At 44.1% G+C, this 24,546-nt stretch overlaps 1 long non-coding RNA gene across 1 annotated transcript in view; it reads left to right on the top strand.

Annotated features, from left to right (window-relative positions):
- Positions 1–2,107: 2,107 nt before the first annotated feature.
- Positions 2,108–24,546, top strand: part of LOC144677753 (uncharacterized) — a 104,606-nt gene continuing 82,167 nt past the window's right edge. Inside the window, exon 1 of the long non-coding RNA XR_013575806.1 lies at positions 2,108–2,168. This is a non-coding gene — a long non-coding RNA (uncharacterized LOC144677753). The remainder of the gene's footprint in view (positions 2,169–24,546) is intronic.

The following is a 24,546-nucleotide window of genomic DNA, read 5'->3' as shown; positions in this document are numbered from 1 at the left end:
CAGGGTGGGCACAGAGACAACAAAGGGTTTCGGCTCTGAGGGGAGGAAAGATTGTGGATTGTGATAGGGTCCAGAGTAAATGGATGAGGTTCAAGGGTGACAAAGGGAAGAGAAATGGTGATGTTGGATGGGTCTATGGCGATGGAGAGAAGTTGGTGGGTGATGGGGGGAGGGTAGGAGGTGGTGGAGTGAGTTTGAAAGGTGATGTGCACCGTTTTTCCAAACTGACCTTGACCATTAGTCAGTCAGTGAGATCCCTCGAGGTGGGAGGAGGGTCTTTTTGGGTGGGTGGAGTTCAAGGTCAGCAAGTGGCCAACTAAAGGGACACCCTAATAATTATGAGGCAACTGGATGTCAAAGATCCTCATCTGTGTTCTCCTCTTTATGGTGAAGCCCACACGGCTGCAGGTTTGTTCCTGACTTATGGGTCTCAGAACATCAAGATCCCAGCCAGGTGTGGATCTGCTGTTCATTCTGTGCCATTAGCCATCGGCTGCAGCCAGAGGTGGGGATGAAGGGAGGGAAGGAGGCCGGACTCGTGTCTCCAAACCTCCATCCTCCTGGGTAATGGTCATGGCTGACAAGCAATCATGTGGTTAGTCTTTCTATGCTGCCAAGCCAATGGCCTTTTTATAGAGTTTCGAGGGTACTGGAGTCAAGTGGAAAAGTGTCGGCGTGAGGCTCCTTGCACATGGCTCTCATCACCCTGCTCAAAGAGCAATGTCTCCATACACATCCATGTATGAATGGGAGGAACACCCATCTCTGATCCTCCAGGATGTCCTTTACCTGGAAGGAGGGGTGGTGATGCCATGTCTAGATGGAGGCAAAGTGAAAGGCTTAGCCCTTGCCTGCAGGCTTTGAGATGGAGGGAAACCTGTAAAGGACGTGCTCACTTAATGTGTCACTTCAATTTGTTCACATATCCACTGAGGCGTCGATGATGCAGGCTGCCTTGGTAATGGCTGTCATCCAAATGAGGAGAAGGAAGGCCCAATGGTGGTCGGCACAGGAGCATGAGAAGCAAGGCCCTGGGCAATAAGAGGTAACAGGACCTCTAGAAGGCCAAGAGGCTGGTGAACATGGGCCACTGCAACGGTGAGCATTGGCCTGCCCATGGGTGTATCGCCGGCAGTGCTCTTATCAAGATATGAGTGAAAGGCAATGCCGGAGGCGCCCTCGTATATCCCGGGATGTGGTTGGTCACATCTGCCAGCTGTGGCTGCAAGGACTCTGGAGGAGTAATGCAGAGCTCCTGGCCTGCAATGAGTGAATGTCTGTCAGGGTGCCCTTTAGAAATGGCACCAGGACCTTTGACCCCCATGAGGTAACAGCAGGGCGGGCAGGCTGCCCACAACGAGAGTCGCCAAGCTTCTCACTGATGCATAATTAATGCGCTTAAAAGTGGAAGATCAAGTGTGTTCACCTGCCCCACCTCCCAGCGGGAATCACGCCGACTTTCCCGCCTGCCACTGGACTTAAGACAGAATATTCCATTCTGGAGACTATGCCGTTCCAGCAGAGATGGTACATTTTATTTTCCATTTCAATTATCAGAGAGCAGCTTAAAAAAAAGCGTGTATTGATCTGTATGGTACTGGCACCTTGTTAACTCAACACTAGATGGCCCCAATGGAAGTCAGCACATAGTAATTAGACTTGTATAACTTTGTTTCTCTTTGATGAGAATAACAACGCCTGAAAAATAAAACTACAGTTGTTATTATCCAAAAAAAGTGACTCTCCGACGTAACATGTATGTCATTTAAATGCACTATTAGTAGAAGCTTAATATGAGGCCTTGATGAATCTTTGAATCATAAATTCCAGGGCTTTTGGGGAAATGGGATGGCAAAACCAAGTAAAGCTGAATGCAATAGTTACATTGCTGGCAAAGGAACAGGAGTTCTACTGAACATAACTGTCCCTCGTCTGCTAGAATTGCACACTCCTGGTCCCAGGCCTATTAGAGAGCTGAGCACTTCCCCTAGAGGCAGCCTTCAAAGGTTGGCTAAAAACAGCTTTGACCCCTGTTTCACCCCACAGCTGATCCATAGTATCAAGCTAAGGCCCAGGAATCACTATCAAACGGGAGCAGGCTGCAAAGCTTAAACTTACTTGTTTGGCGTAATCAAATGGCGAAGCTGAAACTTCACACTGACTCAACAGTGAGTCGTAAAGCCAAGCTGCTGCTGGGGCTGACTGATCATTTTAGGAAATATCAACCCTGCAACCTTTAAAGAGTTGAAAAGGCATTTCACATGACCACGGAAGCATGAGTCGCTCCCACAAATGAACAATGTCACCAACAAGTGCAGAGATGGAAAGAATTGCCATACTTTCCAGAGCAAAGGTACAAAATGACATGTCAAACCAGTGAGCAATACCTCGCTCTAGGGACACTCATAGGTGAGTCCAGTGATGATCCATGATTGACAATACAGCAGTTGCTGGGCCATGGGGGTAACTCAACGGAAACTGAAAACTGAATTACGCACATTTTGGCTTATCCATGCCAAAACAAAGCTAGGATATTCAAAGTATTAGATATTTGTCTCAGGATGGAGTTGATTTTGTACCTAACCATCAGAATTTAAAATAAGAGCCATAAGTGATATACCTAAACAATTTATGATTCACTTTGGTAAAATGGTGCAAAATTGAACACAGGTACAAGATTTCTTGGAGGTTATTCAGCACTCAGGACTTCTGCACATGGCTTACTGCCTTGGATGCTGTGAGGTTAATATTCATGTTTAGCTTTACACATTGTGGGCAGAATTTCATCCATGTCGGGCGGGGATGAGTGGAGGCGGACGGGAAGCCAACCACTGCCCACAATTGGGGTCGGAAGGTGATTTCACACTGGCAGGCCAATTAAGGCCCGCTCAGTGTGAAACGCTCAGCGTTGCCTGTGTGGGTGGGGGGGAGGAGTGCGAGTAGGGCAGGCATGAAGTTCGCACATGCTCGTGAGTGTTATAGCGTGAGCGCTAAAGCGTGAGCACTATTTGCAAATCTCCCTGAGGCACAGAGCTGCCTCAGGGAGATGAACAGATTTCAAAAAAAAGATTAAGGATTTTATAAATGTTATAAAACACCTCCCCTCATGTGACTCTGGCACATGAGCAGGGACATGTTATTAATGAAAAAATAAAGTTTTTATTTTATTTTTATTTGCTTTTGGAAACCTCATCCCGCCCATGGGTGAGGTTTCCAAAATAGTGCAAAGGCTGCTTGTGTGTCCGCCAACCTGCCAAGCTAAAAATTTTACCCTGTTTCAACACAAGGCAAAGTTTTCATTCCTGTGCATGTGATATTAGCAAAGATTTTACAAACCAGAACATATGACACTGAAGCAGTCTGTACACGTATTTAACAATACCTGGACAAATTCAGGCTTGGGTTGACAAGTGGCAAGTAACATTCACATTACAAGTGCCAGGCAATGACCATCACCATAAATGAGAATCTAACCATCTCCCCTTGACATTCAATGACGTCGCCATCGCTGAATTCCCCACTATCAACATCCTGGGTGCTTGCCATTGACCAAAAACTGAACCGGACCAGCCATATAAATATTGTGCCTAGAAGAGCCGGTCAGAGGCTGGGAATTTTGCAGTGAGTAACTCACCTCTTGACTTCCCAACATCTGTCTATCATGAGACACAAGTCAGGAGTGTGATGGAATGCTTTCCACTTGCCTGGACGAGTGTGGCTCCAACACTGAAGAAACTTGACACCATCCAGGACAAAACAGCCCGCTTGATTGGCAGCTCATCCGCCAATTTAAACATTCACACCCTCCATCACCGACACCCAGTGGTATCAGTATCTACCACCTACAAGATTCACTGCAGCAGATTGCCAAGCCTCCTTCGACAGCACCTTCTAAACCCATGATCTCTACCATCTAGAAGGACAAGGGCAACAGATACACAGAAACACCACTCCAAATTCTCCTCCAAGCCACACATCATCCTGACTTGGAAATATATCGCCTTTCCTTCACTGTCGCCAGGTCAAAATCCTGAAACTCCCTTTCTAACAGCACTGTGGATATACCTACACCACACAGGGCAGAATATCATGGGGTCACGGAGAACTCGCCTCCCCCTGCCACACCCCTCCCCGTCCGGTGAAGCAAAGTCAGGATGGAGCCAACCCGCTCCCAGCCCGCCCTGTAGCCATAAATGCTGGAGGTGGGCTAATGGGCAGCCTGTGGTACTTCAGGAATTGCCAGTCAATCCATCAGAGCTCATTACTGGGTGCTGCCAGAACTGCAACGAGTAGGAAGAAGAAGAGGGCAGCCAGGGATTCCCGGAAATAGGTAATCCGGGGTCTCGGGCAGGGAGAGTGCAGGCAGATTCAGGAGGGGGGGGTGGGAGTTGTGGGTTTAAGGCAGCAGGCGGGTAGAAAGAAAGTGGCAGTTCTATCTTAGAGGGCCCAATACCCAATTCATAAAGGATGGCCCCCAAAGATAGAATCCCCCCTTTTTTCCCCGCTCTTTGAAGAATTTGTTTAAAAAAAAATCATGCTGCCCACTCCCGTCCGACTGCCCTAGCCAAACATTTCATGGGCAGCACATTACTGGGGTCAATTGGCTTAGTAACAAGCTTAATTGACCCTTGATTATTCATTTAAATATGGTGGGCAGCATGCCAATTTCAGTACCTGCCCACCAACTATCACCACCCCCCCCCACCCCAGCCCCTCCCCACTATTAAGGGGGTGAACTCAGGGCTGGGCAGAAATGTGGTGTGCTGGGCCACCACCCCACCATTACCGAAAACACACCGTTGGGGCGGGGCGGGGGGGGGGGGGGGGGGGGGCGGCACATAAAATGTAGCCCAGACTGCAGCGGTTCAAGGCGAAGGCTCACCACCAACTTCTCAAGGGCAATTAGGGGATGGATAACAAATGCTGGCCTTGCCAGCAACGCCCACATCCCATGAAAGAATAGAAGACATATTTTTTATTGCTCCCAGTTTATTTAGAACACATTCTCTAGCCTTCAACAGTTGCTTCCTTCTTCAATCAATTAATCATTTTCTCCCTTTCTGGCCTGGGGCAGTGACTTACACTGGATACAGCAACATGTCGACCAGACAGTGTGCGTTTCAGCGTACTGGGCCATGATGAGGAGAGGTCAGACTTGCCTGCAGCTCATCATTAATCGCCAGTTAGCCTTGAGGAGGATTTCCCACTCTTTCATCAGCCTGGGGCTAAGGATCTGCAGATTGGTCCAGTCATATTATGCAGGAATTCTGTCCATTTTCTAGAAATCCTAGTAATCACTTAGCAGCTGGGTAGACTGGAGGCCGCCTGTGGTGAACCTATTGCCCAGGACAATCACTCATGACCAAACAGCACGAACAGAAATGCCCAGGTGCTGGCCTGGGATGCTGCTAGAATAAAACAAGAGTGAAAAGGCGGAGTGATAGGGGAGGAAAAAAAAGACAAAACAAAAGATCATTAAAAACGTAAAGCAACAACAGAAGAAACAAAGGTCAGGAATGAAATAATAGAAAAGTGCACACAATACTAATTGGGTTCTATTTCTCTGTCAGTTTAGTTAGCATGCTGCAAGGAACTGCAACTAAACAAAGATCAATCAAATAGGAGGAATAAAACAGGGAGCGAAACCAGCACGAGTACTGCCTTCATCACAGTCAACTCAAAACCAGTTGTGTTCTGGAATTTTAATAAATCTGAAAGATAAGGACATATTAATGTTTTGGTGGGTGTGGTGGGGGGAATAGGCAGAGAGCCTTTGCATGAAATATGCATTTCAATAAATATCATCAGTCAATTCAAGTTTAGTGGCCAAGATAAGGGTTGAATTATCTTCCTCCGCACAGCAAATTCCAATCATTTGTATGACTCTGAAAGTTGTATGATATTGGGCAACTGTGTGATAAAAGCTGTTTTGATATTATCACTACTGAGAACATCTCAAGGTATGGTTCCTGTGGCCAAGTCTCTTACATTACAATTCAAAACCTCATCATTGTGGTTTCCGACTTAACATGTACCAAGCACATTTCACCTGTTACCCACTGCTCAGTTCGGGATCATCGCCATTTTAAAAAAAGTATCAGAGTTGTACATGCACTTTGGCTGCTTTTCATTAGCATCTAGTTCTACATTCTCAGTTCTAAGAAATCAGCATACAGTTACATTTCCAACTAATAGAATCTATGGTTCTAGGATTCTCATAGGTGCTGATGAATTTGATGTGCTATAGTTTGTGAAGTACCTGATTGCAAACTCTGCCATTAAAAAGATGTAAAACATTGTAAGCAAAGTTAATAATCCTGGTAGCCCAATTGTCATATCAAAGATCATGAAATGCCTTTACATAAACCCATTACCTAAACAAGAAATAATACAGGTTTTTAATGCTGTTTGCAAAATCATTCTGCATATAGCCAACCTGGTGAAATGACAACTGAGTGTCAGTGACCATGTGTACTGTCACTGTTGGTGACCCTGTGTGTACAGTGTGAGTAACTTTGTGTGTAGAGTCAGTGTTGGTGCCTCTGTGTGTACAGTCAGTGTCACTGACTCTCTGTGTACAGTCAGCATAGGTGACTGTGTAGACTCACTTGTGTCACTCACTTTCTGTGTACTCACAGTGTCACTCACTTTCTGTGTACAGTGTCACTCACTCTCTGTGTACAGCCAGTGTCAATGTCTCTCTATATGCAGTGTTGTTGACTCCCTGTATAAAGTGTCAGTGACTCTGTGTAGTCAGGGCTAGTGACTCTGGGGCAGTCAACTTTGGTGACTCCCTGGGTGGAATTTCCCATGCCTGCTGGCGTCGGGCATGTTTGGTGGCATGAGCAGACAATATGGCGAGAAGGCCAAAAATTGGTTTCACAACGTTGTGAAGCCAGTTTGCAACTGTCTGCTCTGCCCGTCAATGGCCGGCCACGTTTCCCGCCGTCGGACGCCTGGCGCCTCATTCTAATACATCTGCGTATCGTTATAAGCCTAGCTCGGCGGAATCAGCCCCACACGCTGGATCATCCACCCATGTCGGTGTGATTGCGCGCCGACGTGTTTCACACTGCACAAAAGTGACGTGCACCTGACGAGCTGCATCTCGCTCAGGACGTCGAGGTTTGTTTCCCTGCCTTGTTTCAGTCAGCACTCGCAGTCATCAGCGCCAGGCTCCTCAGGCAACGCCACATCACTTTTAGGGGGGGCTCACGGGCAGCCCTCTACCTACAAGACTAGGTATAAGGTGGGGGTGGCTTTTCAATGGCTGCAGGGCTAGGTCTTGCTTGGAGAAGGGGGAGAAGTGGCCTCAGGCAAGGGAAGAGGCTGCAGGACGAGGGCTGTACTGGGGAAGGGGGGTAACCCAGGGTGTGTGTGGGGCACAAGATGATCTGTGCAAGTGACCACAAGATGGTGAGGACTGAGGAGGCAGTCTCCAGAGGAGATGAGGCCAAATGGAGATGTGAGGGTGTGTGTAAGAGAGTAAATTGTGATGTTCCTTGAGCTGGCAGTGAGTGAGGTGCCAGTGAATGTGTGGTGGCCTTGTGAGTGTGTGAGTTTAGAGTGATGAGATGGTTGCCTTACCCTGGCTGCACGGATGAGATCATTCATCCTCTATCTGCATTGGGTGGCCAACCTCTTCTGTGCAGCATTGGCACTGAACAGCACTGCCATCGCCTACTAAGCCACAGTGGTAATGTTGCTGCCCCTCCTGTGGCCAGATCAGGGGTAGAGAACATCACGGCGGGCCTCCCCAGCGTCCAAAAGGTGTTCCAGGGACACGTCACTAAACCGGGGGGCTGCAGTCTTCTTGATTTTTGGGGCCATGTTTTCTGTGCAGCAGACCTGGGCTGGAAGCACTGAGAGGTGAGGCTGCTCTTTAAATGTGACGCCCCAGCATGATGAAGCAGCGAGGTGATGGCGTGGCGGGTGAATGGTGAGCCCGCCGCCATGGAAACAGCGTGTTCCCCAGGAATGCGCGATTAATGAGGTGGGATTGGGACGATATGGTGTGGAAATCCGCCATTGTAGCTGGCAGGTTAAATGTCCTTTTTCCCGCCCGCTACCTCACTCAGTCCAAATCTGGGAAAATTCCGCCCTCTGTGTCAGTTAATGTCACTCATTCTCTGTGCTGCATCACTGACTCTTCAATTTTTAGTTTCAACTAAATTTTATTGTTTATTTCACCATCTATTATTAATAATGAATTACAAATGAGTCAGTATTTCAGTGAAGAGTTTAGTTTTGCTTAATTAAATCTAAATACAAAATAAAAGTGCACAAAAATTATAATGGCTCCAAAAATTGCTTTTCCACATTCAAACCACGACAGCTACGTGTTCACTACAAACAAGGCTGAGGTCGGGAATCATTTAGAAATGTGGCTATTTCTGAAAGGGCAAGATCTTGAATAAAAGCAAAATACTGAGGATGCTGGAAATCTGAAATAAAATCAAAAAATGCTGCAAAAACTCAGCAGGTCTGGCAGCATCTGTGGAGAGAGAAACTGAATTAACATTTCAAATCCGTATGACCCTTCTTCAGATCTTGAACCATGTCTTAGAGTTACTGGTGGCAGGAGGTTATGTTTCAAGAATACAATTTCAGAGAAAATACAATAAATTAGAAAAATACTGCAGGTTATGGATGAATCAAGAGGTTTAGGAGGTCAAATACATCATTTTGTTGAAAGTTTAAATGGAGGAAGATAAAGTTAAAAAGGCCAATAGGCTTTCAGAATTTGAAGTAGAATTGAGCGTATGGGTAAAGAGGTAATGGTAAGTTTAAATAAATTTGGAATACCTTGTGGAGTTTTGAGCACCCTTTTATAAAACAGACATTGAAGTCAGCAAGAATATGCAACAGGATGATGCTAGGAATGAGGGGCTATAGGTTGAATTTTCCTAATCTGCTGGAGACAGGTTGGGAGGCAGGAATGCTGGCAATATGGCAGGGAAGGTGTTGGGAGGGGAGCCTGAGTTCTTCCTGTTGCCATGGCAACAAGTGGCAGGAACTTCAGCAGTGTAGCCACCCACTGGTGACCAATTAAGCCCCTTAAGGGCCCAATTAAGTGTCACTTCTCACCCCTGCTGGCATTTTGCCCACATAGGCAGCAACCGCCGTCATGCAGTGCCAGGTAAATGCTGGCACTGTCTCAGCGTTCCCAAGCCACTCAATGGCCCACAGAGGGGTGTCTGGAAACAATGGCCGTCCCTGCAGCAACAGTGCCGTTGCTTGCAGATGGCCCCTTAACACCCCCCACCCCCCATGCCCCCACCTTGGATCACTGGGGCCTGCCTACCTGGCCCCAGCTCTTTAAAACAAACTTATCCGTCTTCAAGTGGACTTTGACATTGAGGCACTCTCTCCTTCATGCTGCAGCCTCAGCAATGATCACCTCTAACACGTTCAGTCCCGGCAGCCGCACTCCTGCTGTTGTGGCAAAATTCAGCCCTGTAGTTACGAGGAGAGACTTGAGATCCTAAGCCTATTTTCTTCTGGGGCAAATAAGGTGATGAGGCAATTATTAGACATCTTGAAAATTCTGAATTGTTTTAGTAAGAGAGAACAGGGAATGATTGTTTCTTCTGGTTGGTGGGTCTATGACAAAACTTGATAAGTTAAAATGGTGACTAAAGTGTAGGAAGAGAGGTTGGGAGAGTTTTATTTATGCTGGAAGATGCTGAGGCATGGAGTGCTCAAAGTATTTGAGACAGAGGTCATTGCATCTTTTAAGTGGAAGTTGGATAAATATTTAAACAAGGAAGACAAAGAAAGATAGGGAGAAGTCAGGACAGGTTTAATATTGGCTTTCTCCAGCAAAGAGCGAACACACAGACACAATGGAGTTAAATATTCTCCTCCTTTGCTAAAATCACAGAATCACACAGCGCAGAAGAGGCCCTTCGGCCCATCGAGTCTGCACTGACACGTGAGAAACACCTGACCTACATCCCTAATCCCATTTACCAGCACTTGGCATGTCATAACATTCAAGGCTATGGGCCAAGTGCTCATCCAGGTACTTTTTAAAGGATGTGAGGCAACCCGCCTCCACCACCCTCCCAGGCAGCGCATTCCAGACCGTCACCACCCTCTGGGTAAAAATGTTTTTCTTCACATCTCCCCTAAACCTCCTGCCCCTCACCTTGAACTTATGTCCCCTCATGACTGACCCTTCAACTAAGGGGAACAGCTGCTCCCTACCCACCCTGTCCATGCCCCTCATAATCTTGTGCACCTTGGTCAGGTCACCCCTCAGTCTTCTCTGCTCCAACGAAAACAACCCAAGTCTATCCAACCTCTCTTCATAACTTAAATGTTTCATCCCAGGCAACATCCTGGTGAATCTTCTCTGCACCCCCTCCAGTGCAATCACATCCTTCCTATAATGTGGTGACCAGAATTGCCCACAGTACTCCAGCTGTGGCCTCACCAGGATTTACAGGCCAGTTACAATTAATTGTTTGAATCATTATAAACTGATTAATTGGGGTGTGATGGCATCGGAATAATATTTAGGATAAAGGTAGAAGATAAAATCCAGGAAATGAATACCTGGAGCAAATTTTAACAAGATCATGTTTTAATGTTAGCTGAGAGTTTAAAGAACAATTAACATTAACCAGCATTGGGATGTATAGGACTATTTGGTCAATGTTAGGATTTATCTCACGCCTGCTTTTCTCTCCGTATAATGGTCTCCAATCAGTACTGTTATGGTGCTTTTATTCCCTGCAAGCTCCAAGGCCAGAAACTAACCATATCTTCCAAGTGTCATTTACAACCAAACCCATGTTATTAAAATGAGCAAGGCTGGGTTTGAGTAGAGTGCTTTAATGATTACCCAGGGGTATGGTGACATAGTGGTCATGTTACTGGATGAGTAATCCAGCGAACTATCCAGAATCATTAGTTCAAATCGCACCATGGCCACTGGGGAATTTAAATTCAATTAATTAAATAAATCTAGAATTGAAACCTTAGCATTCGTAATGGTGACCATGAAACTAACAGATTGTCGTAAAATTCTACTTGGTTCACTGGTGTTCTTTGAGGAAAGAAAGCTGCCATCCTTACTCGGTTTGGAGTATATATGACTCCCAAATCCACAGCAACGTGATTGATTCTTCACTGCCCTCTAAAATGGTCTAGCAAGCCTCTCGGTTGTATTCAAGAAGGTGACCTTTTTAAGGGCAATTATTGATGGGCAGTAAGTGCTGACTTTGCTATCATCATCCATGTTCTGTGAATGATAAAATAAAAATTCAAACATGTTGAATAACTTTGAGGTAGCATGGTTTGATGTTCTATTTATTTCAGAGGGTTAGACTCTAATAATGTTGATCAATAACACAAATGATAACTTTTATGTTAATTAAAAATAAGATATTTAGGGTTTCTAATCTTGCATTACTCACCTTAATGAGGGATCAACAATAATACCTATTGGTTACTCTACGCTCCTTCACGTAGTGCATTTATTTACCAATTTTGTTTTGGCATAACCCATTTGAATTATTGTCAAGCCCATTGCATGCAGTAAAGATACAATGTAAAATAATTATACTAAACTGCAGACGGAAAAAACTCGTATTTGTTGAGATTTGGAGATTATATCAGCCAACCCCCAGGTGGCCAACCAAGCACACAATATGGCTCTCTGATCTAAACCTTCTGATTTACTATGATACTCTAGACACTTGTATGTTTCAAACAGGGAAAGACACCATTGCTAATAACAAATGGACAAGTTTATTAATGTTTAAAATGTGAGGAGCTCGGTCTGTGTCCTTCAAGAAGTGAATTTCTGATTTCTGACCGGACACTGTGGTGGGATTTGAAAGAAAGTAGATGAGAACATTGCTGATGCTGTAACTACAATCTTAAAAAGCTTTCTCAATACAGGAAAAGTTTATTTTCATTGGAAAATTTTACGTCACTCAGGCCGTTTAAGAAAGATGAGAGAGATAAACCAGGAATTTATACACCAATTAGTCTAACATCTGTTGTCAGGAAATTACTAGAGTATATAATTAAGGATAGGGTGACTGAACATCTTGAAATTTTCAGCTGATCGGAGAGAGGCAGCATGGATTTGTAAAGGGTAGGTCATGTCTGACAAACCTTTTATTGAAGAGGTGACTAAAATAGTGGACAGGAGAATGTCTATAGATGTTATTTATATGGACTTCCAGAAGGTAATCGGCTGAGCAGCAGGAGACACAGAGTACGAATAATGGGAAGGAACTGTAAATGGCAGCATGTAACTAGTGATGTGCCACAGAAACCTGTATTGGGGACTCAACTAATCACCATATTTATTATCAACTTAGATGATGAGTTAGAGAGCATACATATCCATGTTTGCTGATGACACAGAGAAAAGTGGTATTGTAAGCATTGTAAGAAAGGAAAAAAAACTTGAAATAGTGTAATAAGGGATCGGCCACTTAGGACTGAAATGTGGAGAAATTTCTTCACTCAAAGAGTTGTGAATGTTTAGAATTCTCTACACCAGAGAGCTGTGGATGCTCACTCACTGAGTAGTTTCAAGACAGAGGTTGAGAGAGGTTTGAGTACTAAGAGAATTAAAGAATATGGGGATAGTGTGGGAAGATGGAGCTAAGCTAGAAGATCAGCCATGATTTTGCTGAATAGTAGAGCAGGCTTGAAGGGCCAAATGGCCAAATCCAGCTTCTTATGTTCTTAAAGTGCCCTTCATAATCTCAGAACATCAAGTCCCAAAGCACTTTACAGCCAATGAAGTATTTTTGAAGTGTAGTCACTGTTGTCATGCAGGGAAGTTGTAGTGTAATGAAGTTGGAAGCATAAAATTTCCAAGAAATATTAATAACTTAAGTAAATAGGCAAATCGGTGCAAATGAATTTTAATTAAGTTTTGAAGTCATCCACTTTAGACCCAAAAAGGATACATCAGAGTACTATCTAAATGGTGAAAAGTTAGAAACAGGTGGAAGTCCAAACAGACTTAACAGTCCATGTACATAGAATGTTAAAATGTCATTGTACAAAAAATAATCAAAAAGGCTAATGGAATGCTGGGCTTTATAAGGTTATGGAATACAAGTGAGTAGATGTTATGCTTCTACTATCTTAGCCCTAGTGAGTACTGCATTCAGTTCTGTGCACCAGTATTCCGTGCATACCTTAGGAAGGTTATATTGGCCTTAGAGGGAGTGCAGCGTAGATCAATGGTTCTCAAAGTGAGGTCCATGGACAACTGCTGGTCCATCAGGGTTCTCTGGATGGTCCATGGGCTGGTACAAAATGTTTGCCACTGGCACACAACACCACAGCCAAGACCATGTGAAAGAACAGGCCATAACCCTCATCCCCACCATTATTGGCCTGATGTCAGATGACCAAACTGGCCCCCGCATGTGCAGCACAAATTGCCATAAGCGCAAGCAAAACAATGTAACTTTTATAAGCAATATTTATATTACTGTTACAACATACAACTACGAGATTGGATTTTCAAAACTTGTGAGGCTGGAAACAAAGAGGAGCAACCGGCTGAACATTAAGCTCTCCAGCTTGGAACCAGACGTTACCTCACCAGCGTCTCATCAAAAGCAGATCCATTCTTCCCATTACTCCTGATAAGTTTTTTGTGGTGACAAGAGAAAGTGGCTGGGGTAGGAATGGCATGCGGCCTGTCTTTGTGATCCACAGACAAGAAGATTTGAGAACCACTGGTGTGGATTCATAAAAAGGAAACCCAGACTCCAAGGGTTAAATTACAAGGAGAGGGTTGTATTCAACATTCCCTTTAAGCTGCATGGGCGCACGGCCATGCAACAATCAGGAACGTACTGTGCAAAGGTCAAACAAGTAGTGCACAAGCAACGGGCCCTTTAAGATGTGCAGCTACACGGCAATCTTAAAGGGACCACACTGAAACAAATGGGCTGCACGTAGCGAAGGAAAATTAGAGGGAACATTGGTTTTATTTCCTGGAATTTAGAGGATCAAGGCATGATTTTTTTCTCAAAGTTTTCAAGGTATTCAGGGTACCTGATAAGGTGGACAGAGAGAAATTACTTTCACTGGTAGGGATGTCCAGGAATTTTTTTTTATTTATTTGTTCGTGGGATTTGGGTGTCACTGGCTAGGCCAGCATTTATTGCCCATCCCTAATTGCCCTTAAGAAGGTGGTGGTGAGCTGCCTTCTTGAACAGCATGCAGTCCATGTGGTATACATACACTCACAGTCCGGTTAGGGAGAGAGTTCCAGGATTTTGACCCAGCGGCAGTGAAGGAACGGCAACACAGTTCCAAGCCAGGATGATGTGTGGCTTGAGAGGAACTTGCAGGTGGTGGTGTTCTCATGTGTCTGATGCCATTGTCCTTCTAGGTGGTAGATGTCATGGGTTTGGAAAGTACTGTCAAAGGAGCCTTGGTGAGTTGCTGAAGTGCATCTTGTAGATGGTACACACTGCTGCTACTGTGCGTCAGTGGTGGAGGGAATGAATGTTTAAGGTGGTGGATGGGGTGCTTATCAAACAGGCTGTTTTGTCCTGGGTGGTCTGGAGCTTCTTGTTGTTGGAGCTGCGCTCAACCAGGCAAGAGGAGAGTATTCCATCATTTTCCTGACTTGAGCCCGTAGATAGTGGACAGGCTTTGGGGAGTCAGGAGGTGAGTTACTCTCCACAGAAATCTCAGCCACAGTATTCACAAGGCTGGAACAGTTGAGTTTCTGGTAAATGGTAACCCCGAGGATGTTGATATTGGGGGATTCAGTGATGGCAATGCCATTGAATGTCAAGGGGAGATGGTTAGATTCTCTCATGTTAGAGATGGTCATTGCCTGGCTATAGAGGGTGTGACACAGGAAGGGAAGGGTGAAGAAAGTAAAAATACTCAATCTATATTTAAGGACAAGTTATGCCCAACGTTAACAGAGGTAAAACAATCTTTTGTACTGGTTTACAAAAGCTTTGCGCAGGAAACTGATCCCACCCACAAAACTGGCCATAGCCCCTGATTGAATTAATCGCCATTGCGGGTTTTCGCTAATTCACAGAATCACAGGGTTGTTATGGTGCGGAGGAAGCCATTCAGCCCATCGTGTCTGCACTGGCTCTTCAAATGAGCATTTTGACCTAGTGCCATTGCCCTGCCTTTTCCCTGTACCCCTGCACATTGTTTCTATTCAAATAATCATCCAATGCCCTCTTGAATGCCTCGATTGAACCTGCCTCCACCACACTTCCGGGCAGTGCATTCCAGACTCAAACCGTTCGCTGTGTGAAAAGGTTTTTTTCTCACGTCACATTTGCTTCTTTAGCAAATCACTTTAAGTCTGTGCCCTCTGGTTCTTGACCCCTTGACAAGCGGAAACAGTTTCTCCCTATCTGCTCTGTCCAGCCCCTTCATGATTTTGAACATCTCTATGAAATCTCCTCTTAGCCTTCTCCTCTACAAGGAGAACAGTCCCAATCTCTCCAATCTATCTTCGTAACTGAAGTTTCTCATCCCTGGAACCATTCTTGTAAACCTCTTCTACCCTCTCTCTAATGCAATCACATCCTTCCTTTAGTGTGGCGCCCAGAACTATACACAATACTCCAATTGAGGTCTAATGAGTGTCTTCTATAAATTCAGCATAACATCTGTTCTTGTACTTTATGCCCCTATTAATAACCCAGGATACTATATGCTTTATTAACTGCTCTCTCCACCTTTCCTGCCTTCTTCAATGATCTATGTACATATACACCCAGGTCTCTCTGTTCCTGCACCCCCTTAAGAATTGTACCCCTTATTTTATATTGTCTCTTCATGTTCTTAACAAAATGCATTACCTCACACTTCTCTGCATTGAACTTCATCTGCCACCGATCTCCCCACTCCACCTACTTGGAATGTGCCCATTTGCAGCCCTTTAAGGAGGCTCTTAGGATTCAGCCTTTTTTAGATGTAAGGGCACAACTTTTTAAAACCTTATAAATATTAAAAAGTATTCCATTTACTAAAAAAAAAACCCTGTTTAGTGTGAATTAATGAAACCAGTAAATGTTCTGTAGTTTTTTAAAGTAATTTTAAATTATTTAAAATCATGTTACTCACAGACTGTGGACTAGACTATTATTAAAATGCTTATTTTTTGTGATTAGACTGCACCAGGTTACCATTCTTAAATATACAAGGAATATATATAAGGAATATTTTTTAATACAAAAAAATTGAAAATGCTACATGATTGCACTGGTTCATGGAAGATTTTTCATTTATGATTATTAAGATATGGTCAAGAAGGCATATGAAGAAGGCAAATGGAATACTTTCCTTTATTAGCCAAGACACAGAATATAAGAGCAGAAAGGTTATGATAGACTGTATAAAACATTAGTTAGGCCATAGTTATAGTGCTGCGTCTAGTTCTGGTCACCACTTTACAGGGAAGGTATGATCGTCCTAGAGAGGGTACAGAGGAGATTTACAAGGATGTTGCCAAGGGACTGGTCAATTTTAGCTATGAGAAAAGATTAGATAGCCAGAACAGAGGAGGCTGATGGGAGATTTAATTGAGGTGTATAAAAGTATGAGGAGCATGGATACAGTGGATAGGAATGGCCTATCCTTAGCTGAGAGGTCAATATCCAGGGGGCATTGATTTAAAGTGATGGGTAGAAGGATTGTAGGGGAGTTGAAGAAAGAAGTTTTTCACCCAAAGGGTGGTGGGGATCTGGAAGTCACTGCCTGAAAGGATGGTGGAGGCAAAAACTCTCACTGCAGCCTCATGCTCTCCGATGAGTTGGCACCTGTTCTATCCTTGCCCTGGCTCGAGTCCACTCGCGCCTGGTGTCTTACCAGATGGAGATCCTAGCTCTAATCCATCTTCTATGATCCGCGCAGACTCAGTAACTGAGCTGGCGGCTGTGAGTGTGAAATGAAATGTTGGTGCTGTGGTTTCATCATTACTCTCTTTTTGCTGATACTGCATTGGCTCAGTTCTTGCAGTTCTTGGAGAGAATTACGAAAGCTTTTGATAGAGTGCATACAGAGACTGTTTCCTCTTGTGGGGAAGAGCATAAGTAGATACCAACAACTAGATAATCACCCAAGAAATCCATTAGGTAATTCAGAAGAAACTTCTTCACCCAAAGAATGGAACACGCTACCACAGGGAGCAGTTGAAGTGAATAGTGCAGATATATTTAAGGGGAAACTAAATAAGTGTTTGGGGGAGAAGGGAATAGAGGGTTACTTCAGATAAGGAGGAGGAGGCTGGACTGGAGTATAAATACCAGCATAGATTGATTTTGCCAAATGGCTTGTTTTTATACCGTATGTCCTGTGTAATCCTATGTAATGTGGGCATTGTGGGGGAGGGGTGTGAAACTATGTAAGCTTATACCACCCGCAGCTTCTAAATGAGAAGAGATAGTAGAACGAGGGAGAGGAGGGATCTTTAATGGTTTCATCTCTGCCGTTGGCATCAGAAATGACTGTTCCAATAATGGCCAGCATCATCACCTCCACGGGGGTTAGGAGATGCAGACCATTTGTCCCCTGAAAGTTAGCATCTGCCTCCAGTTGTTCACCACCTTGTCTTACAAGAGAGATGGATGTGTGCCAGTGAGTGCTGTGCAATCTGTTTGTCTGATGTGGCTGTGATGGTTGAATAGGTGGCATTGTGTGCAAGCTATTGAGATATGGCCGTGGGGCTTGCAACAGTGCTAAGTGGGTGAAGTTGCAACGCAGCTATAAATATAGAGGTTGCTGGTAGGGTGAGAGATTGGGGGTCTGATGAATTGAGTAGTAGCTGAGGCTACTGGTGCAGTTGGCAGGATATGGCATTTGAAGATGCATTCACTGGCCTTGACCATTCATGTGACATCATTGAAATTCTTGGAGCACTGCATCCAAGTCTTTGGCCTTGATTCCTGGCATTGGCCTCCAAGGCTATCTACTGCCAATGCCTTCTCATCATGTGTCAAGAGGATATAGAACATCTCTTCTCCTTACTACCTCCTCCACCAAGTCCTTTAGTGCAGTGTCCAAAAACCTTAGAGCACGCTCTCCCATGACTATTCTTCACTGTTGCCCAGGTCAGCTTCACTTCCTGCATGACTCCCAACACCTGCTCCAGCCACAATGCGCCTTCCTTTAAGAGGCACAGACTAGGTCTATGGGATGCTAGGAAGTTATGAATGGAGCCAATGGAGTAGCGCTGGCTGCATGCAGCAATCATTATAATGAGCAGGCAGCACAAGCTGCCTGCATTACAATCAACAGCGTGGGTTAATCACACATTCAACCTCTTTTGGGGGAGGTGGTCTTGCAATTTTGCCCCTTCTATCACACAGACCACAAGAAAGCCATTTTTTTTCCCCAAAAGTAATGAATAGTTATTGACAAGATTATTAATATTAAGGTTACATACCTGAGTCTGTAGGCACATGCCAAAGAACTTACTCAGTAGAAAAGCAAACCTTGTTTTGATTCCGAAATAACCGTTCTAATTTTTAAGAAATTATACGCTTGAAAGGTGAGGGATTGAGATTTTGGATCAGATTTTCACCACGACAGCAAGGTCATGGCCAAATCATGGCGAAAATAACAGAAGTGCCTGAAAATTGGAAGTCCTGGCCCCAAACATGGCACTTCCCATTTTCACGGGTGGGAATCGGGGCGGGGCATGTTTCACACATTTACAGAGGCAGCTGGCCATATAAATCATCAACTGCCTCTGCTCAAGTGGAGGGAGGTCATGTTGGAGTTGTATAAAACCTTGGCGAGGCCACAGCTGGAGTACTGTGTGCAGTTCTGGCTGCCACATTATAGGAAGGATGTGATTGCACTGGAGGGGGTGCAGAGGAGATTCACCAGGATGTTGCCTGGGATGAAACATAAGTTATGAAGAGAGGTTGGATAGACTTGGGTTGTTTTCGTTGGAGCAGAGAAGGCTGAGGGGCGACGTGATCGAGGTGTACAAGATTATGAGGGGCATGGACAGGATGGATAGGGAGCAGCTGTTCCCCTTAGTTGAAGGGTCAGTCACAAGGGGGCATAAGTTCAAGGTGAGGGGCAGGAGGTTTAGGGGGGATGTGAGAAAAACTTTTTTACCCAGAGGGTGGTGACGGTCTGGAATGCGCTGCCTGGATGGAGGTGGGTTGCCTCACATCCTTTAAAAAGTACCTGGATGAGCACTTGGCACGTCATAACATTCAAGTCTATGGTCCAAGTGCTGGTAAATGGGATTAGGTAGGTAGGTCAGGTGTTTCTCACGTTTCGGTGCAGACTCGATGGGCCGAAAGGCTTCTTCTGCATTGTGATTCTGTGATTCTGCGATTCTGTGAAGTGGGATTTTGGTAGCCTTGGAGTGGGAAACCGAAGTGTACAGATTAGACCTGGTGCAAGCAGGTCTGAACTTTGTGGGGCTGAATTTTGCCCTTGACGGGCAGGCGGGTAACCGATTGCCGCCGCCATTTTACGTGGGTGGGCCAATTAAGGCCTGCCCAGCGTGACGCTATGCGCTTCCTGTGCGGGCGGGGAGGGATTCCCCAACGGCGAGAGTACGCTCTTTCACGCCTGCGCACGAAAGAGCGCACGTCTCCCTGAGGCTAAGTGGTGCCTCAGTGAGATCGCTGAAAGGTTGTGAAAGATTAAAAATAGAACAATAAAAAAATCATTAACATGTCTCCCTCATGTGAAAATGTCACACAAGATGGGACATGTTAATGAAATAAACAAAAACTTGATTAAACTTTTAAAAATCTGAAATCAAACCTCATCCCGCCAGTGGATGAGGCTTGTTAAAAAATCATTACCTGCCTGCCCATTGGGCCCGTGCGCCGAGCCGAAGTTCGCACGGGCTCCTCAAAATCGTCGTCAGTTGGTGACTTAATGGCCTTATTAAGGTGCGCCCGCCAACCTAAATATTGTGATGCCGCGCGCTGACATCGGGACACTTGCGCGACGTCAGCGCGCGACATTTTAAGCGCTGACATGCCGGCTCCGCCACCCACACGTCAGCCAGAAAATTCAGCCCGCGGTTTCATTTAGATAGCCATGGTCCACCTTTGGATCTGGTCTCAGGTCACCTTTGGGGAGGTAAAATGTCTTTCTGTGGAGTCAACTGTCCTTTGAAAGTATTATAAATAGGAATAAATGTGCATAAAAAGTGCATAAACTCATTACTACCAAGCTCATTGGAACTGTCAACAGATCTGTCAAAAATCACCTGTCAAAATGATCAGAAGCACTTGTCAAAGAGAGCTGTCAAGGCATTTAAAAGTCCAGCCATTTAAATCTTTGGGGGAAAAAAGTATAGAATGTTTTAAAAAATGATTGTTTGCTATTTCACTCTGTGTTGACATAAACCTGAGGATTTCCATAAGTAGATTGGTGCTGCATGACTGATTTCACAGCAATCCATTATCACAGTAGGATGATCATTTCACAGTTTGCTGGACAGCTACAAGTGGTTATAGACTCATTGGTGTGAGACTATGAATTCAATGCTTGTTATAGGTGATTGAATGAAATGTCTGTTGCTATAATATTTATTTAGTTGAAGGAATACCAATGTAGTAAATTTTTTTAATGAGAGTTTTTTTTTCAATATAATGAAGTTTGCAGTAGACACTTGGAACTTTATTTTATCGAACCTTAGTTGTTCGGTTGTACAAACTTGAGTATTGCTGAAAACAGGGACATGCTATCATAGCTTTTTATCATGCACTCATCAGGACAGCTCACAAGAAATTACCAACAGTAAAATGGGAACAATAACTTATACTGCATGAGAAGAGAGTGCTGATTGGTTGGCAAGTGAACTCTGATAGGTGGAGGCGTTGCCATGGAGAATGTAGCATGGAACAGTTAACTGCCCAGCTTTGTTCAAATTAAAACCAGGCTGGTCGACTCTGATTGGTCAAGGCATTGCCCTGGGAATTGAGCCAGGGAATGACTGTTCCCCAAGCTTTTGTTTAGCCGAAATGGTACAATGCATGAACATGTTCCTTCTGTCTGCAAAGGACGGGTCCCTGTGAATATATGTAGCTTCTAGCATGCGTAAGTGAGCCACACTGTGAACCCGACTGAAAATCTTAAATAGCTTTTCTGTGTAATTCTTAGCACAATCAGAATTGTTTAGTAGGTGTTGTCCAATCACAGAATCACATCTAATATTGGACACTATGTTTTGAGTTTTGCAGGCACGGGCTGGTTGGGTATGGTCAGTACTTGGCCTGTTGCAAACAGCCTAAGGAAAGTGCTGTTTGATATGATCCGCCAATCATTGGGATGTACAGCTCACACACTTGGCATCACACCGGCACTGAAGTTCATATACCACATTCCTCATTTGTGCGATAGGCATTGCCAGTGGAGCCGGGGGCTGGAGGGATGTTTTATGTTTTAATCTTTATTTTTTTTATTTTTGGGCACAATGTTGGAGCCCCGAGGCAGACCTTCTGCCCAGCCTGCCTCCGCACCCGGCTGCCTCCTTACATCTTCCGGGGTCACCTGCTCTGACTCCTGTTCTAGCCCACCCCCATCCCAGACTGAAAATCCAAGTCCAGGCTGACATCTTTAAAGGTTAAGTTCATGGAGGTGGGAATTCTCTCGAAGCTGCACACCCGGCCCAGGAGCCTTTATTGGTGGAACATTCACTGGAGCTAGAGAGATACATTCTATTGAAAGCTAAGGGCATCTATTAACAATATAGCCCAATATATGACCCATATATGATAGGAGGCTCCACTGGATAGTTATTAAGTTGATTTCCAACACAGCAACAGAACAAGAAACAAAGCAGAAGGAAAAACAGCATTATGACCTATACCTTTCACTGTAGACCCAAACACAACCCTGCAGACCAAGCTTCAAAAGGTTTGCTGATTTGAGGTAGTTTCTTTACTGTCATGGAGCAGAGTGAATCATAGTAAGCCAAGGGGAAAGCAAAAAGACCGAGGTGCTGCTTGGTGCATGTTGAATTCAAATATGATGGTAAATTTCAAAATGAGTTGTAGTCATGTGTGAGGTCTGAATGTGTAAGCTGAAGCGTATCCTACTGTGTTGGGGCATCTGGGATTTTGAGAGTTGAAGAATTATATTTAACTGGAACAAATCACAGATTTAGGATAATCATGGGCGCAATTTTACTGCACTGTCGCAGCTGGCGCGGGGCCGTACAATGCAGCGGGTGGTTCAAAACTCCATTGACTTCGGCCAGCCCGTAAAATACCGCTGGTGTAAAATTCTGCCCCATGTTTCCGTCATAGTTATAATGCCAATTAAACTTTAGATTTGAACTTAAAACAAGTCATTCTAATTTTCCAGAAATCACTGAGGAGGCCACATTTACAGTGCTTTGTGCAGTCTCGGGCATTCTATCTTCAGGAGGTCAATGAGAAGATTCTGAGGGCAGATACAAGAAGGAGGCCAGTACCAGAAATCTAAGATATGGCAAGAAATTCATTAAACAGAACTTGTTTTCATTAGAGGAAAGAAAACTAAGGAAACCTAATCTGTTGTTTTAAAATCCTGAGGGGGGTGAACAATGTGGATACAAGATTGTTTAATGTGGATTACGGGTGAAGAAAGTAGATGTCATGAGAATAAAAATAACTGGCTTCAAGGTAGAAGTGAGATTGAAAGGATTTTTGGCTCACAGTCAAGTATTCCAGATATGGCTGTGTCAGCATCTTTAGCAAAAACAGTTGATTACTACCTGGTTTGAAAAGGAATTGGGGAAATGAAGGTAAATACACAGTGCTAACTGAAGGTTGCATAGCGTTCTTTTTCAGCAGCAGAGGAAGGCCATTATCATAAATCAATCTCCCCAGCCACCTGCCTTCTCCTCTTATCCTTCATACCTTTCACTATGTCCACTAGTACACCTAGGGCAGAATTTTCCAATTGGCGTGCGGGTGCAGGCCCGACCCACTGACGTGTAAAATGACACTCGATGACGTTGGGCATGTGTCCAGACGTCATCGCGATATTTCGTTCGGTGGGCGCGCGCTGGAGTTGGCTGCGCACCTGGTGAAATGTCAACGGCCTATTAAGGCCATTGGGAAATTAATTAAAGCACTTAAGAACGCTGCCTGTCCAACCTTAAGGTTGGCGGGCAGGCAAAAAGCCCAAGCGGCCTTCGCTTTTCTCAGGAAACCTCATCCAGGGGCAGAATGAGGTTTCCTGAAGCTTTTATTAAATAAATAAATAAATTGTCATAAATTTACAAACATGTCCCCACTCATATGACACAGTCACATGAGGGGAAATGTTTAAATAAATTTTTAAATCATTTCTGTCGTGATTTTATTATACGTTCATTCTCCCTGAGGCAGCTCCGTGCTGAAAATGAATATTTCTGTTAAAAGTGCCAATATTTCTATTTTAAAAAACCAGATATTTTTAAATCTGTACCCTTTACACTCACTGGTTAACTGCATTGTAGTTGATCATTCCCATTAAATGCTTTTTCATTATTTGCAAATAAAATTTACAAGCACAGAACATCTTCTGTGCATCACTGCACAGCACGTAAGTCAATCAGCTACCAAAATATTGCGTTAAAATGAACAATCATGAGTACATTTTGAAAATGCATCCTCGGCAATCAGATGTATTACAAAGGGAAACTTGTGAATAAATTATTAGCTGCAAGAAAAAGAAATCACATTTTCTTTAACTGATACCCAACTAACAGTTGGGCCCAAAGCTCAGGACACTACAACAGTTAAAAAGTGTCAAACAAAAGACAAGGCAAATCAGGAATAATTATTAAACAATGCCAAGTTAATAGGTATTGAGTGTATAAGTAGCTATTTAATAATTAAGATGAAATGCTGAATTTTGCATTTTTTTACCTTGATTTTTAGTACAAGGTTTCATTTTGAAACATCTGACACTTAATTGGGTAGCAAGTGTAAATTGTTGGAGAGTAATTATGTAAAACTGAAACCTCGAAATATCATTAAAATAAAAGCAAAGTACTGAGGCTGGTGGAGATCTGAAATAAAAGCAGAAAGCGCTTGAAAAACTCAGCAGGTCTGGCAGCATCTATGGAGAGGGAAACAGAGTTAACGTTTCGAGTCTAAAATGACTCCTTTGGAACTGTCATATTGGATTTGAAACGTTCACTCTGTTTCCCTCTCCACAGATGCTGCCAGACTTGCTTGAGTTTCTCTGGCACTTTCTGGTTTATTCTATTGAAAGATCATTTACAGGAGGCTAATTACTGTAACTATATGTAAAAATTTAAAACCGCAATAATCAGTGTGAAGGTTGGACCTCTGAATAAACAGATATTATGAATTTCCAAAAATTGCATTATGTTTATCATAATAGCTACCCAAGAAAATAAAGCATCCTATTGTTAGAACTGCTGCTCAGCTAAAAGCTTCATATTGCATAAAAATTCTTCCCTTTTGTACAGGTACAGTAGGTCTGCATTTTTGAGATTATTTAATGAAACATATTTTATTATTAAAACTGTACTGTCTGGGGGGGCCTTCAGTGCTGGATGCATTGTGTGCTGATGCATCCACATTCTAGATCACA

This window comes from Cetorhinus maximus, chromosome 3 (genome assembly GCF_964194155.1).
Source record: "Cetorhinus maximus chromosome 3, sCetMax3.hap1.1, whole genome shotgun sequence".
Taxonomy (NCBI): Eukaryota; Metazoa; Chordata; class Chondrichthyes; order Lamniformes; family Cetorhinidae; genus Cetorhinus; species Cetorhinus maximus.
This window is presented reverse-complemented; position numbering and strand designations above follow the sequence as displayed.